Raw genomic sequence first — 17,351 nt, forward strand, 5'->3', positions numbered from 1 at the left:
TGAAGAAATATATACATTAAAAAAAGTTATTTGTTTAGATAAGAGTTAAGGATATTTTTTGTATAATTCTACAAAGTCCTAGAAAAAACGTAGGACTATATCCTATTTTTGTTTCCCTTATGATAAAAACATTAAAGTACTCCATTTGATCAACTTTATTTGTAGATTTGTTTAGTAATATAGTTATAGTAATTAATAAAGTACAGTTACAGATTCTTTTGACAAAGTTGAAACGAAAAAGCTAAAATGAATATAACCAGCCAGGTCACAGGGGAAATTATTTACCGTATTCTTAAACAAACGCAAGAAATAAAAACAGTAATTTGTTGATTGTATCGGACACTGTATTGTGCCCTTATACCTGTGCCTTTACGCATGAATCAATCTCTTCTCTTTATGCTTCGGGTCCACAGTCAGCACACAGCTTTCGGGGCTTTGTGTGAGCAAGCACCACAAACGAAAAGTTCTCATGGGCCTTGTTTCATGTGCACCTGCCACAGGTGTTGTATAATCTTTCTGAAGCGGATGCATGGCATGGTCTCTCGGAAAAAGTCCCCTCCCTACCTATCAGACCAAAAATGACTGCCGCCGTATGCAATAAAGTGTGCAATACATGCTTTGAGTTCATCCATAGACATGTCCCACACCACGTACTGTTTATTTTTCTGTGTGCATGCGCAACAGTACAATCTCTGATGTGCTGCAACATCTGCATGTCACAAACTCATCACTCTTTTCTACTCAAACCGTGCCATCCCTCCCAAACTCCCTCCTGTCTCAGGGTGGCAGTTGGGATGACGGTCTCAGTTGGCTTTGTTCTGGTTTTTCTGCAGGGAGGCTCAGGCATCAAAGGCAGAGGCTCGAAGTCAACATTAGAATCAGATGAAGACTTCATTAGCAACGTCGCTTTCAAGCTGAATATCTGATCCCGCATCTGACTCCAACTCACTTTCAGTAAATTCTGCAGCATTTGCAATGCTGTCAGTGCATGCGTCCATTCTTTTGGTTCGGCTTGCCATTGTGAACTTCAAACATTGTATGTTGTACTTAGTGTCTGATTTGACTATCTGAGTGGAAATTAATGACATTTTCCAGTCTTTCATAATAAAATAATTAGACCACCCACAACGCCCACAATTCTTCAATATCATTACACTATTGTTCTAAATTCAATCATCCTATTCACCCTCGTCATTCAGATCAATCAAATTCAATCACCCTCCTCATCATTCAGTTCATTGAAGTCCCATGCAGCATTATCAGTTTGTATCAGGTTTCTATTGGTCCTTCATCCATTGACAACATAATATTTAAACACGTAGCATGTTTTCATTTCCCTTAGAATAAATGAGGTTAGTAATAGAGCTACAGTAAATAAAACATTCCGTTAACAGCTTCTTTTAACAAAGTAAAATGTAAAAGAGAATGGTATCAAACCGCAAGACACGTGGCCAAATGATGTGCTGCTGATAAACAGGCATAACAAACTTATAATTACACTATTGCCTTTCTAAATTAAATCACATCACCCTTTTCACCCTCATCATCCTTATTTAGATTAAATTGTAAAGTACGGTGCACAATTATCGTTCATTCACCCATTTGTCATTAATTCAGAGAGGCGAGAGAGACGCATTAGCACCTGGCTGGGTACCAATGTCCTACAGCACATTGTCACAAATCAGGTAAAAAGGCTCTATACTTTTCGGTTTGTGATTTCAGAACGCTGACAAATGAGTAGTGTAAAATACAAATATTTAGGAAAAGTCAGGGAAGGAGTAGGACAAAGCTTTTTTTTTTGCAGATTTTTTTAATTGACAAAATCAAACATCAGTGGCCGTTGCCCTATGATGGTTCCAGTGTTAAATCAGTCTCATGGCTTGGGGGTGGAAGCTGTTTAGGGTTCTGTTGGTTCCAAACTTGGTACATCTGTACCTTTTGTCTTGCGGTAGCACAGAACAGTCTATGACTTGAGTGGCTGAAGTCTGACAATTTTAGGGCCTTCCTCTGACACCGCCTGGTATAGAGGTCCTGGGTAGTAGGGAGCTCGGCCCAAGTGATGTACTGGGCCGTACACACACACTGCCCTCTGTAGCGCCTTGCGGTCGGATGCAGCCAGTCAAGATGCTCTCAATGGTGCAGCTGTAGAACTTTGAGGATCTGAGTGCCCATGCCAAATCTTTTCAGCCTCCTGAGGGGCAAGAGGCATTGTCGTTCTCTCTTCACGAATGTGTTGGTGTCTGTGGATCATGATCATTCCTTAGTGATGTGGACACAGAAACATGAAGATTTCAATCTGCTCCACTACAGCCCTGTCGATGTGTATGGGGGCGTGCTCGGGCCCTCCGTTTCCTGTAGTCCACTATCAGCTCCTTTGTCTTGCTGACATTGAGGGAGAGGTTGTTGTCCTTGCACTACACTGCCAGGTCTCTGACCTCCTCCCTGTAGACTGTCTCATCGTCGTCCATGATCAGGCCTACTCGTTGTGTTGTCTGAAAATTTAATGATGCTGTTGGAGTCATGTGTGGCAACGCAGTCATGGGTGAACAGGGAGTACAGGAGGGGACTAAGCACTCACCCATTAAGGGCCCTCTTATTGAGGGTCACCGTGGTGAATGTGTTGTTGCCTACCCTCACCACCTAGGGGTGGCCCGTCAGGAAGTCTAGGATCCAGTTGCAGAGGGAGGTGTTTAATTGCAGGGTCCTTAGCTTAGTGATGAGCTTGGAGGGCACAATTGTGTTGGATGCTGAGCTGTAGTCAATGACCAGCATTCTCACAAATGTGTTCCTTTTGTCCATGTGGGAAAGGGCAGTGTGGAGTGCAAAAGAGATTGTGTCGTCTGTGGATCTGTTGGGGCGGTATGCGAATTGGAGTGGGTCCAGAGTGTCTGGGATGACGGTGTTGATGTAAGCCATGACCAGCCTTTCAAAGCATCTCATGGCTACAGGTTACCTTGGTGTTCTTGGGCACAGAGACTATGGTGGTCTGCTTGAAACATGTAGGTATTACAGACTGGGTCAGGAAGAGGTCGAACATTTCAGTGAAGACACTTGCCAGGTGTCAACCCATGCTCAGAGTACCTGTCCTGGCAATCCGTCTGGCCCTGCAGCCTTGTGAATGTTAACCTGTTTCAATGACCCTCACATCGGCTACTGAGAGCATGATCACACAGTCGTCCAGAACAGCTGGTGCTCTCATGCATGGTTCAATGTTGCTAGTCTCAAAGCGAGCATAGAAGGTATTTAGCTCATCTGGTAGGCTTGTGTCACTGGACAGCTCACGACTGCGTTTCCCTTTGTAATCCATGATAGTTTGCAAGCCTTGCCACATCCGACGAGCATCAGAGCCGGTGTTGTAGGTTTCAATCTTGGTCCTGTATAGATGGTTTGCCTGTTTGATAGTTTGTCGGAAGGCATAGTAGGATTTCTTATAAGTGTCCTTCGATTGTCCGGGTTTTGGGCTTGGTCCGAGATAATCAATATGTATTTGGCCTCCGAATCATTGAAGTCCAAATTAAGGTTAGTGATAGCTGTAAGTGTCAGTCAAAATGATACTCAAAATATCACAATTGGTCAGGAGCCCGTAAAACAACCACTATTTCCTCCGGCGCCATTCTATCACTGCAGTATGGAAGGGAACAGGCGAGTGACATAGATCAAAGGTCAAGTCTAAGAATAAACAAAGGAAAATACATGTTTAGGAAAAGAGCTGACAGAAAAACTGGCACATCTAATACAGCATCACAATGTTTTTCCTTACTTCCCTCTGGAGTGGAGAACTCTATGGTGTTACTGGGGTGTCCCTCGTATCGGTTGTTGGCCACCACTATGTACATCTTGTAGTTGCTGTAAGGGATGAGTCCCGGCAGGACACCAGAGAGACGCGGCCCGCTGGCTGGAAAGGCTTTTGACTTCATGGCCCTGCTCACACTCAGCCACCTCAGCTGGCTACTGTCTCGCCAGAAGTACACCTGGGATAGGGGGACACAGCACATGCGTTAATTTGTATGTTTGTTCCCTCGTTCAGTTCCTCAGTCCCTCATTTGTTCATTCATTCAGCCGATGTGTGAAGAGCTTTCCATCCACTGCTTTCATAATGTATACCAAATGTAGCCTGGATCTCATAAGTTTGTTACACTTGGAATTGAAAACCAGAAACTAAACAAGTCACTTATTCCCAGTAGTCTGACCTTGTACTCCTTCAGTTCACCCATGATGCTGCTGCGAGCCACAGGGTCCCAGTGAACGGTGACCTTGGTGGCCTCTATCCTGGACACACGCAGTTTGACGGGGGCAGCAGTGGGACCTGGGAGACACCAAGAGGAAGTTGCAATTCACTATGGTGTGGCTGACTGCCAGGTGTCAAGTAGGGATGGTCTATATTTACCCGTAAATGGGTCTCTGTGTATCTGCAGGAAGGGATTGTGTGGTGATACTCACGGTCTTCTCCAGAGTAGCCTATGATGACAGGGGATTCTGGGCCCAGCCCAAAGTCATTGACAGCTTGGACCTTTATCTCGTATGGTGTGAAGGTGTCTGCGTCGTAAATGTAGTATTTACACCACCAAGTGGTAGCGTTCTTCCACTCCTCCCTGGAATCCCTCCGTTTCCACCACACCAAGTACTTTAGGTGGGGCCCATTCCACTCTCTGTTGTTCAGTGCCTTTTCCCCATACCAGACAAGGAAGTTTAATTGTACAGAATAAAAGTTGTTATTCTTCATTGAATAAACGTTAACTTTAATTTCTCATTATACATATATATACACACACACTACCGTTCAGAAGTTTGGGGTGACTTAGAAATGTCCTTGTTTTTGAATGAAAAGCACTTTTTTTTGTCCGTTAAAATAGCATAAAATGTATCAGAAATACAGTGTAGACATTGTTAATGTTGTAAATGACTATTGTAGCTGGAAACGGCTGATTTTTAATGGAATATCTACATAGACGTACAGAGACCCATTATCAGCTACCATCACTCCTGTGTTCCAAAGGCACGTTGTATTAGCTAATCCAAGTTTATAATTTTAAAAGGCTAATTGATCATTAGAAAACCCTTTTGCAATCATGTTAGCACAGCTGAAAACTGATTGAAGAAGCAATTAAACTGGCCTTTAGACTAGTTGAGTATCTGGAGCATCAGCATATGTGGGTTCGATTACGGGCTCAAAATGGCCAGAAACAAAGGACTTTCTTCTGAAACTTGTCAGTCTATTCTTGTTCTGAGAAATGAAGGCTATTCCATGCGAGAAATGCCATTGGAACACTGGAGTGACGGCTGCTAATAATGGGCCTCTGTACGCCTATGTAGATGTTCAATTAAAAATCAGCCGTTTCCAGCTACAATAGTAGTTAACATTAACAATGTCCACACGGTATTTCTGATCAATTTGATGTTATTTTAATGGACAAAAAAAAAATGCTTTTCTTTCAAAAACAAGGACATTTAAGTGACCTCAAACTTTTGCACGGTACTGTATATTTGAACGTATCACCTCCCAGCTGATCTCCATGTTGTTTCTCCATGTGCTCACTCCTTTGATATTTTTAGGGATGGTGTCTGGGGCTGAGAAGCATAGCAAGTATACAAATGATTTTGAAAGCTCTTTGTCCAATGGTTTGAATATGAAAGATAATTGTTGTCAGCTGTATTCCTGTTCAATACAATTAATGAAGACAATAGATATCCCTTATTCATAACACATCATCACACGCATCAAGCATGAAATTCTCACGCGCTCCACCAGTCTGGAAGTTGGCGGACGAGCGACTGGGTTTACTCATTCCAATATCATTGATAGCAATGACCCTAAACTCATAGATAATGAATGGTGACAGTTGCAGAATGACAGAGTTGAGGTTTCCAGGGTATGTGGAAAGGTTTCTCCAGTTGTAAGGTAACCAGTCGTCATCATCATACTGCACCAGGTATTCTGGAGGTAAAGCCCAGAGAAAAAAAAACACTGATTACTTCAGTTGATTTTGGTTAACTCTGACCATTTCAAAGAAAGTCTGGTGCACATGTGGCATGCCATCAGGACTATGTTTACTCTGGGTGTTCTGCTCCTGAGGTGGAGAGTGTAAGGCAGAGTTGTTACCTTTGATAGGGCTGTGATTGCTATCTCCAGGGGTCCAGGAAAGCCTGACACTGCGCTCAAAGGAGTCCGACAACTTCAAGTTTGTGGGAGGGTCTGGACGATCTGGGAGGAAGGGAAGGAAACTGGTGTGGCAAATTCCAAATATATACAGCATCTACATGCTGTCTATCTACTCCTGTCACACAATACAATGTAATTAACATTCCATAACATGTAATATCCATAATATTGATATATTCTTAATTCCAGTCCTTTACTTAGATTTGTGTGTGTATGTTGTGAAATTGTTAGATATTACTCGTTAGATATTGCTGCACTGTCGGAACTAGAAGCACAAGCATTTCGCTACACCCGCAATAACATCTGCTAAACACGTGTATGTGACCGATGAAATTGGATTTTATTTGATTTTGAGGGGAAGAAAACCTCTCAGGCGAACGAACGGTGACTTTAAAACAGTTGCAGAGTTTAATGGCTGTGATAGGAGGAAAGTGAGGATGGATCAACAACATTGTACTTACTCCACAATACTAACCTAATTGACAGAGTGAAAAGAAGGAAGCCTTTACAGAATAAAAATCTTGTTTGCAGCAAGTCACAAATGAATACCGCAAAGTGTAAGGTTTGAGTCAAATCCAATACAACAAATTACTGAGTATCACTTTCCATATTTTCGAGCATAATGGCAGCTGCATAAGGTTATTGGAATGCTTTTAATCAATAAAGACTGGGGAGTTTTTCAGGATAAAAAAAACTTTTACAGAATGGAGCTAGGCATAGTCAAAATCCTAGAGGCAAACCTAGTTCAGCCTGCTTTCCACCAGACACTGGGAGAGTAATTCACCTTTCAGCAGGACAATAACCTAAAACAAGGCCAAATCTACACTGGAGTTGCTTACCAAGATGACATTGAATGTTCCTGAGTGACAGTTACAGTTTTGACTTAAATTGTCTTGAAAATCTATGGCAAGATGGCTGTCTTGCAATGATCAACAAACTTCTTGACAGAGCTTGAAGAATTTTGCTCAATCCAGGTGTGCAAAGCTCTTAGAGACTTACCCAGACAGCCTCACAGCTTTAATCGCTGCCAATGGTGATTCTAACAAACTCAGAGGTGTGAATACTTACAGTATGTAAATGACATATTTCTCCATTTCATTTTCAATACATTTGGAAACATTTCTAAAAACATGTTTTCACTTTGCCATTATGGGGCATTGTGTGTATATGGGTGAGATTTTTATTTAATACATTTTGAAATCAGGCTGTAAAACTAAATGTGGAATAAGTCAAGGGATGTGAATACTTTCTGAAAGCACTGTGTGTATGTTTACTAAGCGTCACGTTAGAGTCCTACCCATCACCACCAGGCGGGCGGAGATAGTGGTCTTGTCTATCTCAGTCTTGATGATGCAGGTGTAGTTGCCTTCGTCTCGTCTGTTGACGTTTGTAATGACCAGCGCTGAATCCTCCAGTGACAGCCTGTAGATAATTAACAGGACATGCTGATGACATTAGGAAGTCATCTTGACAAATTCAGTTGAACAATTCGCCATTTAGCTTTTAGTTATACTCATATATAGACTATAACTCTTAGTTTGAAGTTAGCTATAACCATAACTAGGACATTAGGGTGGCAACAGAAACCCTATGGTTTCAATGGTTACAAGGACGAGTAGTCATAGTCAGGCCCACCTCCAGCCTATGATGAGGAACTGTTTGTTCTTCATCCAGGTTGTGGTGACGGTGACTGTGGGGTCATGTTCGGCCTTACACTCCAACCGGACATCAGTCCCTCGGAGGACTCTCATATTGTCTGGCCATTTGAGGATTTTGGTGGACTCTGGAGAAACAGAGGATACGGATCATGAGAACACCTACAATGTATATTGAACCACATGAAGAAGCGTTACAGTTAAGCTATTATTGGGTATTCACCTTTGACCTCTAATTTGACCCGGTTTTCGTCTTTTCCAGCAGCGTTGCTGACAATACACAGGTATGTCCCCTGGTCGTCCATACAGGTGCCTCTGATCTGCAGGGTCCCGTTGCTGTGTACTTTAAAGCGATTTCCCTCTAGATTTCCAAGTCCATACTTAGACCTGTGCAAAAAGAGGTAGGCAGTTAGACACATGCATGCACACACACACACACCTGAGAGAAGAGCATCATAAACATGTTCTCACCAGCGCAGATCGGGCACGGGCGAGCCAAAATAGCGGCAGTCTAGCCAGGCGCAACTGCCCTCAATGACTTTCACCAGGGCAGTCCTGGGCCTGAGGATACGTGGTGTTGCATCTACAGAAACAGAACATATGACTATACCAATGCTTACATGATGATCTGCTGTCATTTCTGTTAACGTTTACAAGTATTTCAATAAACAGAGAGGATTATGGTTATTTTCTGCAAATGAATATGGTATCTTACTCAGTACACTGATGTAGGCATTGGCAAACAGGTAGCCATACTGGTTGGAAGCATTGCATTGGTAAACACCCGTGTTCGCCACAGTGACTGAATGGAAGGTAACTGTATCACCTGACACCTGCCTGTTTGGAACCATAGTGGCATCTGAAAAAAGCATATAGTACAGTAAGTAAGTCAAATACTGTGTCCTTGCAGTTATGGAACAGTTTGTTACTTTACTATAAAGTCTTCAGTTAAGTGACAAAAACAGTGGATTTTATACATAAAACGGGTAATTGAGCAATTTGAGTGTCATCTCCTGCAGTCATTTGCAAAAGTGCACTTGGATTCTTAGGTTAGGTGGCTGTGCTTACCTTCGATTGAATCTCCGTTGATAAACCAGCGGATACTGGGCCGAGGGATGCCGTCAGAGCGGCACACTAAACGTGCATTCTCCTCTGGGGCCAGAACCAGGTTACTGGGTTTCTCCAACCAGAATGGAGCCGCTGTTAAATACACGGTTCAGGTCAGCATTTTAGATTTTAAAAAAAAATCTAAGCTACATCAGTGAATATTTGCTATATGAGTGGTTCATAGAAAGTGTTACCAAATGAGCTATTTCCTCCCATTGTAAATCAAACAGTAGCAGTTTCCATTAACTTGTCCAGTGATTTTTTTGTCAATATTTAGGAAGTTTGCATAGAAAATAGGTGTCAATTGCCTGCTTGGGTGCGTTTCCATTTAACTAACCTAACGTAGCAGGCACACAAGAAATGCCCGAAACTACATCCCTTACATACTGGTCTTGACAAGAAGAATAAATAACTGTCTGCAGAGGTTCTCCTCTGCACTATTCAACCAATCCAGTAAAAGAGGAGGAGGAGTTAAGATGGAGTGTCGCCATGTTAACGTCCAAAAGAAGAAGTCGTGTCACATGAACTCCTTCCCTTCCCCCTGAAAATCGGAACATCTGGTTGTTGGGGACTCGGCAGAGACATCACGTGCCCCGCGTATCTTCAAAATGATTCGGCAACCATTTTCTTGTCTCGAAAAACACAGTTTCCATCATCAGTTTGACAAAAGAAAAATCCATCCCTATTGAACTGAACTGTTATAGTGTAACAAATCTCTTCGTCTGAGGAAGAATAGTCAAGATTGGACCAACACACAGCGTGGTAAGTGTCCATGTTAATATTTTAATATAACAGAACACGAAACAAAAATAACAACGAGAATGTAAGAAACGAAACAGTCCTGTTAGGTGAAGCAACACAAAACAGAAAACAACTACCCACAAACACAGGTGGGAACAGGCTACCTAAGTATGGTTCTCAATCAGACACAACGATTGACAGCTGCTTCTGATTGGGAACCATACCAAGCCAAACACATAGAAGTACAACACCTAGAACAAAACATAGAATTCCCACCCCAACTCACACCCTGACCAAACAAAATAGAGACATAAAAAAGGAACTTAGGTCAGGACATGACATATAGATCTTTATAAATTGTCTCCTATATCTGCCGTCTCCATAACACGTTGCAAATATTTTTTTTGCTACATTGCTTTGGCTGAATAAAACTGGGCCAATGGAAACCTGTCTAGTGAAATGCAAAGATTATGTGAAAGATCAATGGGAGAGTTAATATCGTAAAAATATCCCTGTATCTGTGTGATGGAGAATACAGTGCCCTCCACTAATATTGGTACCCTTGCTATATGAGTAAAACTGGCTGTGAATTGTTTTTCTTCATTGTTCATGCTCTTGGTCTTTCATTCAAAATATTCACAAAAATCGAACCTTTAATTGAAGTAAAAATGAATCAATGAAAAAATTAATTCTTATCAAACAAATATTTTTTCTCAAATATAAGTGTACAATAATTATTGGCACCCCTTTATTCAATACTTTGTGCAACCTCCCTTTGCCAAGATAACAGCTCTGAGTCTTCTCCTATAATGCGTATTGAGGTTAGAGAACACATGACAAGGGATCTGAGACCATTCCTCCATACAGAATCTCTCCAGATCCTTCAGATTCCGAGGTCCACGCTTGTAGACTCTCCTCTTCAGCTCAACCCACAGGTTTTCTATGGGGTTTAGGTCAGGGGACTGGGATGGCCATGGCAAAACCTTGATTCTGTGGTCAGTGAACCATTTTTGTGTTGATTTTGAGGTGTGCTTTGTCCTTCTGGAAGATCCAACCACAGCCCAGTTTCAGCTTCCTAGCAGAGACAGTCAGGTTTTGATTTAATATCTGCTGGTTCTTGATGGAGTCCATGATACAATGTACAAGTTGCCAAGGGCCTTTAGAAGAAAAACAGCCCTACAACATCAAAGATCACAGTGGGGATGAGGTACCTTTCTGCATTGCTATCTTTCTGTCTACGCCAAACCCACCTCTGGTGTTTGTTTCCAAAAGCTATATTTTGGTCAAATCTGACCATAGAACCCGGTCCCATTCAAAGTTCCACTAACGTTTGGCAAACTGTAGGCTCTTGAGTTTGTTGTTTGACGACAGCAAAGGCTTTTTTATGGCAACCCTCCCGAACAACTTGCGGTTATGTAGGTGGTGTCTGATCGTTGGAGACTTTCTGACCAAGACCCAACTAACGTCTCCAATTCTCCAGCTGTGGTGCTTGGAGATTTTTTGGCCACTCAAACCATCCTCCTCACTGTGCGTGGGGTTAATATAGGCACACATCCTCTTACAGGCCGATTGTTAACATCTCCAGCTGCTTTAAACTTCTTAATTATTGCCCTAATAGTAGAAATGGGCATTTTTAACCGTTGAGCTATTTTCTTATAGCCATTTTCTGATTTGTGCAGCTCAACAACCTTTTGTCGCACATCATTCATGTATTTTCGGGTCTTTCCCATAGTGATGGATGACTATGGGAACTTGGCCTGCGTGTCACCTCCAGTGGCGACCCGTCATTCAGGGCAGGTGGGGCAGAGCCCCACAATTTTAGCAATAAATTATATAATCAATATCAAATCAAATCACATTTTATTGGTCACATACACATGGTTAGCAGATGTTAATGTGAGTATAGCGAACTGCTTGTGCTTCTGTTCCGACAGTGCAGTAATATCTAACAGGTAATCTAACAATTCCCCAACAAATACCTAATACACAAAAATCTAAAGGGATGGAATAAGAATATGTACATATACTATATATGGATGAGTTATGGCCGAGCGTCATAAGCAAGATGCAATAGATGGTATAAGAGGCAGTATATACATATGAGATGAGTAATGTAAGATATGAAACATTATTAAAGTGGCATTAAACTGTCTAGTGAGTCTCTATGCAGGCAGCAGCCTCTCTGTGTTAGTGATTGCTGTTTAGCAGTCTGATGGCCTTGAGATAGAAGCTGTTATTCAGTCTCTCGGTCCCTGCTTTGATGCACCTGTACTGACCTCACCTTCTGGATAGTAGTGGGGTGAACAGGCAATTGCTCAGGTGGTTGTTGTCCTCGATGATATTTTTGGCTTCCAAAATGCAGGTGTTTCAACCTAACTCAGTGCTTTCTGTGGGGGTGGGGCAGCCAGCGGAAAATACGGAGAGTAGGAGTTGGTAATGTTCTCTAGTTGCACCATGATTAGCTCAGTGTTCTGTCACCCGTGGGGACAGTACGTCACCGCCAAGTCTTAGGGTAGACCTCGAAAATTCAAGCCCCTTTGGTGCTGCCATAGAGTTACATTAGAAGTGACCATCCAACAAGGTTCAAGGTCATTGGCCACAGATAAAATTACATAAAATCATGTTATATCTACAGTAGCTTTGATTGGACTGATCATGTCAACATCATACCTTCAAAATTTTGGCTAGCAGTCATCATCATGAATCAAGACGACAATCTACTGGCAAATCCTTTTTAATCCTTGTCATATGAATATAAATAATGAAGAGAAATTATAGATAAAAGGTATCGGCCATTGGACATAAACATTACACAACAAGTTGGAAATCGCAAATTCAACAATGAGTGGTTTGGAAGGAATCAGTGGCAGTGGCTAACTGCAAGCATTGCGAAGCAATCACTAGCCTGCTATTCAGTGGAGTGGTTGTGTGGTCCCAAATCTCTTTTCCAAGTTTAAAATTATAAACATTCAACATTGGCCATGGTGTCAATGAAGCATGATTTGTGCCGCACTCAAAACAACTGTTAACTCTGAACTGCAAAAACTTGACTTCAGTGAGTTCAAGACAAAAAACGAGCTCCGACTGCGGAATACGTTTTGAACGGTCATCCAACTCCGAATTGTAAATCGGAAACTCGGGCCTCTTTCTAGAGCTACGACCTGAAGATCAATGACGTCATCATGATTCGACCTTGTTTTTTTCCGAGTTCCTAGTTGTCTTGAAAGCACCATAAATGACTAAATTGACTAAATTTGCCCACGAAGGACCGCCGTGCCACTTCCTGGTCAAGTGAGCACAGCACAACAAGTTCAAAAATGTATTGTATGCTGCTGCATAAACTATGTAATATGCCAGGGAGAAATGTATACTGTAGCTAAGAAAATAATACTAATTGTATGTTGTGTAGTAAGCTGTTAGTAGCCAATGTGCCTCACCCTAATAATTTGGTCTATTTACCCCTCTTAATTTTGCCTACTGTTCTGACTTGGTGGTGCACATGTAGCCTATAACCTGTTTTAGAGAAATGTTTTTTTGAATTTTTTTTATTTCACCTTTATTTAACCAGGTAGGCTAGCTGAGGACAAGTTCTCATTTGCAACTGTGACCTGGCCAAGATAAAGCAAAGCAGTTCAACACATACAATAGCACATATTTACACATGGAATAAACAAACATACAATCAATAATACAGTAGAAAAATCTATATACAGCATGTGCAAATGAGGTAGGATAAGAGAGGTATAAGGCAATAAATGGGCCATGGTGGCAGAGTAATTACAATATAGCAATTAAACACTGGAATGGTAGAATGTGCAAGTAGAGATACTGGGGTGCAAAGGAGCAAGATAAATAAATAAATACAGCATTGGGATGAGGTAGATTGGATGGGCTATTTACAGATGAGCTATGTACAGGTGCAGTGATCTGTGAGCTGCTCTGACAGCTGGTAATGTAATAATAAAATTTTGTAAGAGCTTTCATTGTCTACTTATATGTCCCCTTAATGTATCCTACGGTTCGGTCTTGGTGAACAGGGAGAATACTATAAGAACAGTCCATGTTCTAAATTCTGTCGCTGTACATTTCAAAAGTGCTAAACAAATGGTTATATTGACTATGTCTGTCCTAGCTCGCTCATGAATGTCTTAATCGAAATTACGGATTGCCTCTTATCCGCTTGTCGTCCCCTTAAGCCATAGTTTGTAAATCTCAATGGTCATTAGAAACCACATTTGTTTAAACAAGTCAGCCATAACAGCTATGTTTTTTTTAAAGGCAGTAAATGAAACTGAATGAACTGTTTCGCTGCCAGACAAGGCTCTGCTGATAGCCAGGTGTAGCAGTGGTAAGATGTTGGGGCAGCTTTATGTAGGCCCTAACAGTTTGTGGGCACTGTTTGTCACCATTATAGTGCTATTAATGTATGGTTTAGTGTTGTGGCTTTGCTGGCGTACATCCTACTTTATTATTTATTTTGCCCCACCAAGATTTACATGCTAAAATTACCACTGGTCACCACATATTTATACCCCAGTGAAACAGGAAGTCATGGCTTACCACTTAAGTATTCCTAATCACTCAGGTGAACATAAAAACGTAAAATATGAATGGGAATATACTTTTGTCCAATTTTACTCATAAGAATTTCTAGGGGTGCCAATAATTCTGGAACACATGATTCGGAGAAAAACTATTCCAGACGTGTCTACACATTTTAAAGTGAATGGTGTTTCTAGCTTAAATGGTTTAAGAGGAGTAGCATTCCAAAGAATAATAATAAAAAGTCTGAAATTATTTGGACAATATTTAGTGTGTCTACAAATAAATATTTCATATTTATTTGTAAAAAAAAAAATTATTTCAATTAAAATTTTGATTTTTGTGAACATTATCCAAGAGGATAAACAACAAAGACATTTTTTTCACAGCCCATTTTGCTCATACCAAGAGTGCCAATAGTGGAGGGCACTGTAGGTATGAAGATGTTGTCTGACCTTTGATCTGGACAGCGATGGTGTGTTCCAGGTATCCAATCTTGTTAGTAGCTGTGCAGGTGTATTCACCAGCGTCCTCAAACGAGGCCTTGGGGATCTGCAACAACTTGTTGTAGTTCTTCACCTTAATGTTGGTTGTGTCCAGTTCATCTCCATCTTTGGTCCATGTGATGACAGGGGTTGGACTATGGTCAAATATGGTAAAAAGAAATAGGTCAATTCAGGGTGATTTTTGAGGGTTCTTATACAAGTTAACAGCCTGAGCAAAAAAACATACATAGTGGCGAGGTTACAAATTTCATGAAGCGATTTATTACTCTGGCTTGTGAAAGCAGACACACTAAATATTGTCCAAATTATTTCAGACTTTTTATTATTATTCTTTGGAATGCTACTCCTCTTAAACCATTTAAGCTAGAAACACCATTCACTTTAAAATGTGTAGACACGTCTGGAATAGTTTGCTTCCATACAACTGTTTGATATATTTTATCATTTTTAAACTATAAAACTTGTCTTTTTTTTTGTCCTCTATACACTTTCATGGGATTTCCTCAACATTCTAAAGGGCTCATTGTGATCATGACTTCCAACATTCTATTCTATTCACTGTAAACAAGGTAACTTTCTGACACAAAATCAGCTACTTTGACCACTTTCCAAACCGTTTAGTCAAAGAGTTAGAGAGTAGGAAATCTTTGTCTACTTCTCTGCTATTTAAATCTGAAATCAGAACACTTTCTCCACTACCACAAAAATACTTTTAAAGAGCCAAAGCAAGAAACACAATTTTACTTCATGTAAAACGACCATCTAGTTTCATTTGAAACCTGACACTACATTCACATACAGTACACGGGGTAATAGTAATACAATGACTAACCCCAATGGTAACATTTGATAAACACTTGATGAACATTCATGTTTGTGATTGAGAGGATCACTCACACTCCAGCAGCGATGCACTCGAGGAGCAGCTCCTCCCCCTGCAGGACAGTCTGGGAGCTGGACCTTCCTGCCGGAGACAAGAAGGTGGGGGCGGCCTCAGACACCATGCGCGCTGAGGAGGGAACACATGATTTAATTATCCAGGAGTGAAGACTTTTCCCACTGTCAAACATCATGACAGCAGGGACTACGGCTGTGGATTGACTATTGGGACCACACTGGGAGCAAATGCAATGTTTTTGATATTTTCACTCCACAACAACACTGTCTGATCTCTATTTCAAGACATGTCAATGTTATAGAAGAATGCTCTAGAATGTTATATCGTGTTAAGATGAGGAGATTGTTCATTTCTGATTGTAGAGTGCCTTGCGAAAGTATTCGGCCCCCTTGAACTTTGCGACCTTTTGCCACATTTCAGGCTTCAAACATAAAGATATAAAACTGTATTTTTTTGTGAAGAATCAACAACAAGTGGGACACAATCATGAAGTGGAACAACATTTATTGGATATTTCAAACTTTTTTAACAAATCAAAAACTGAAACATTGGGCGTGCAAAATTATTCAGCCCCCTTAAGTTAATACTTTGTAGCGCCACCTTTTGCTGCGATTACAGCTGTAAGTCGCTTGGGGTATGTCTCTATCAGTTTTGCACATCGAGAGACTGACATTTTTTCCCATTCCTCCTTGCAAAACAGCTTGAGCTCAGTGAGGTTGGATGGACAGCATTTGTGAACAGCAGTTTTCAGTTCTTTCCACAGTTTCTCGATTGAATTCAGGTCTGGACTTTGACTTGGCCATTCTAACACCTGGATATGTTTATTTTTGAACCATTCCATTGTAGATTTTGCCTTATGTTTTGGATCATTGTCTTGTTGGAAGACAAATCTCCGTCCCAGTCTCAGGTCTTTTGCAGACTCCATCAGGTTCTCTTCCAGAATGGTCCTGTATTTGGCTCCATCCATCTTCCCATCAATTTTAACCATCTTCCCTGTCCCTGCTGAAGAAAAGCAGGCCCAAACCATGATGCTGCCACCACCATGTTTGACAGTGGGAATGGTGTGTTCAGGGTGATGAGCTGTGTTGCTTTTACGCCAAACATAACGTCTTGCATTGTTGCCAAAAAGTTCAATTTTGGTTTCATCTGACCAGAGCACCTTCTTCCACATGTTTGGTGTGTCTCCCAGGTGGCTTGTGGCAAACTTTAAACGACACTTTTTATGGATATCTTTAAGAAATGGCTTTCTTCTTGCCACTCTTCCATAAAGGCCAGATTTCTGCAATATACGACTGATTGTTGTCCTATGGACAGAGTCTCCCACCTCAGCTGTAGATCTCTGCAGTTCATCCAGAGTGATCATGGGCCTCTTGGCTGCATCTCTGATCAGTCTTCTCCTTGTATGAGCTGAAAGTTTAGAGGGACGGCCAGGTCTTGGTAGATTTGCAGTGGTCTGATTCTCCTACCATTTCAATATTATCGCTTGCACAGTGCTCCTTGGGATGTTTAAAGCTTGGGAAATCTTTTTGTATCCAAATCCGGCTTTAAACCTCTTCTCAACAGTATCTCGGACCTGCCTGGTGTGTTCCTTGTTCTTCATGATGCTCTCTGCGCTTTTAACGGACCTCTGAGACTATCACAGTGCAGGTGCATTTATACGGAGACTTGATTACACACAGGTGGATTGTATTTACAGGTGGACTGTATTTTTTTTGTGAAGAATCAACAATAAGTGGGACACA

At 41.3% G+C, this 17,351-nt stretch overlaps 1 pseudogene; it reads right to left on the reverse strand.

Annotated features, from left to right (window-relative positions):
- LOC118939550 overlaps positions 1-17,351 on the reverse strand; it is a 32,941-nt pseudogene that overhangs the window by 6,184 nt on the left and 9,406 nt on the right.

The sequence above is a fragment of the Oncorhynchus mykiss genome, chromosome 16, assembly GCF_013265735.2.
Source record: "Oncorhynchus mykiss isolate Arlee chromosome 16, USDA_OmykA_1.1, whole genome shotgun sequence".
Taxonomy (NCBI): domain Eukaryota; kingdom Metazoa; phylum Chordata; class Actinopteri; order Salmoniformes; family Salmonidae; genus Oncorhynchus; species Oncorhynchus mykiss.